We start from the raw sequence: 2,500 nt of genomic DNA, 5'->3' as shown, positions 1-2,500 counted from the left end.
TAATAATAATAATAATAATAACTTTTATATGTATAGTGCTTTTCCTGCAAACATTGCAGCTCATAATTGTATTATTTAATCATTTAAAGGCAATATTAAAAATATGGTTTTTAGTCTTGACTTGAACATATTTGCCGAGGTTGCATCACTAATGTAAACTGGCAGTGCATTCCACAATTTGGGTGCATAAAATGAGAATGCAGTGTCACCAAATCTCTTCCTTTGTACATGTGGTACACAGAGAAAACCAGCGTCAGAAGACCTGAGAGCTCTATCGGGCTGATATGCTAGCAAAAGGTCTTTCAGATATTCTGGTGCTGTGCCAGTGAGAGCTTTATAAACAGGCAGAAGGATCTTGAAATCTATTCTGAACTTAACAATGGGTTAAGAAATGGATCTGTCTGCTAGTCCTGCCTAATTACCAGAATGTTATGCAACTATTTGGCTTTGTTCTCCACATTCCTCACACAGACAAGACTAGCCGCATCTATGACGTGGATTATATTAATATCAATATATTATTTTAAGATATATATTGATTCATATTAATATAATCCTCAAACACTACATCTGTTCTAATGGAGACATTTTATAATTGCAGCAGTCTTAGTCTAATTGATTAATTTATTAAAATAAAGAAATCTAATTGCAAACTTAATCATTTAACATTGAACTAATTTAAGCGTAATAAATAGAGCGACTTAACACTGAATCACTGGTGTGTCGGTAATGTGGCTGCATGCTGTCTTGAAGACGCACAATCCTAATTCATTTGCAACATATCAATTGACCAAAACACCCGCTAATTACACAATTCTCTCTCAGTAAGTGCTAAAACCTTTGTGGAAAAAAAAATGTCTATGAAAAGAGTCCATTGTTTCTTTTCCTCCACTGAGAAAGAAAGAGAGAGAGAGAGAGAGACAGAGAGAAAGAGAAAGAGAGAAAGAGACAGACAGAGAGAGACAGAGAGAGACAGAGAGAGAGAGAGAGACAGAGAGAGAGAGAGACAGGGAGAGAGAGAGAGACACAGAGAGAGAGACACTCCTCCTCCCCCCTTTCCTCTCCTCTCCTCTCCTCTCTCCCACCCCTCTCCCGTCCCTCATCACTCCAGTCAGGAGCTGGTATTAATCTCCAGCTGTCCGGCGGCTAAACTGCCACAACCCAAACCACCATCTGAGACACAGACCACATGGCACTTCTCTCCTCACCATCCCTCTCCTCTGTTTCACTTTTGTTGGAGTTTTTTTTTCTCTCTCTCTCTTTTCCTTTCTTTTGGAATAGCTCCCTTGGATTCTTACAACTCTATCTATCACTCAACTATCTATCTATCTATCTATCTATGGTTCGGTTTGTGTTTTCGTCATAGAGATAATAATAATAACAATAATAATAGTGATGTTGTTGAATATGAATATGATGACCTAAACATTATCCAACCTCAGTCCTCATCTTCTCTGTTGAAAGACTGTAGCTTCTCTCTCTGATTCCGTCCTCCGATTTCTACCTCCGCCAGCCTCCCCTAGCTGTATCCTGACAATAAGGACCCTAATAATAATAATAATAATAATAATAATAAATAACAATAATAATAACAATAATAATATATAATAATAATAATGGCACTCATGTTGTGCTTTGACAGGGTTGAGGTTTCTGGATGTTGAGTTCATGTTGTGGTTGAAGACGACCATCAAACAACCTTGTTCTGCCAGGAGCCATCCCTCCTCACCCTCACACACATACTGGACACATCTACCATAATAATATAATAATAATAACATACGCCATTTAGCTGACGCTTTTATCCAAAGCGACTTACATTGCAATGAGTGCCATTTCAGTACCGTATATATGGTCCCAGCAGGAATCAAACCCACAACCTAAGCGTTCTTAGCGCCACGCTCTAACCAACTGAGCCACGACCACACAATCTGACGGGACACGTCTGTCTGAACTGTGGGCTGACAGTGAGCACAGACACAGGTCACAGGTCACTGGTCTAGAGTTGAGTTTTAGTCACATGGTGTCACAATGCTTTATCGTTTACAGGTTGAAAGACAACACGTTGACTTCACATGAGGACAGGATCAAAACAACAACAACAAAAATACTTTAAAAGGCAATATATTAATATATTCACATACAATACTGCACAGCTGATTGTTTGACTTTGTTTTTAAACCAGGGACGGACTGAAAAACTATGAGAATGAAGCTCATAAAGACCTTACATCTTTAATGCAACATTCTCACATGGAGCACAAGTCGTAGATCACACACACACGCACGTACGCACGCATGCACACATGTACACACACACACACACAAACATATGTAGCACAGTTGTGTGTCCACTTCTGCTGCCACTCTTCACCCCTCCCCCCTCCTCCAAATCCCCCCGTCCAGCCAGTTGTTCGTCGTGGGTCGGGGTCCAAATTTGACAAAATGCACCTTTATGAAGTCCGGAGCCCCCGGTCAAGCACTATGAGTGACACTGGGAT

This window comes from Nansenia antarctica (genome assembly GCF_963989245.1).
Source record: "Nansenia antarctica genome assembly, chromosome: 1".
In the NCBI taxonomy this organism is placed as follows: domain Eukaryota; kingdom Metazoa; phylum Chordata; class Actinopteri; order Argentiniformes; family Microstomatidae; genus Nansenia; species Nansenia antarctica.
The sequence above is the reverse complement of the archived record's forward strand: the minus strand, read 5'-3'. Positions refer to the sequence as shown.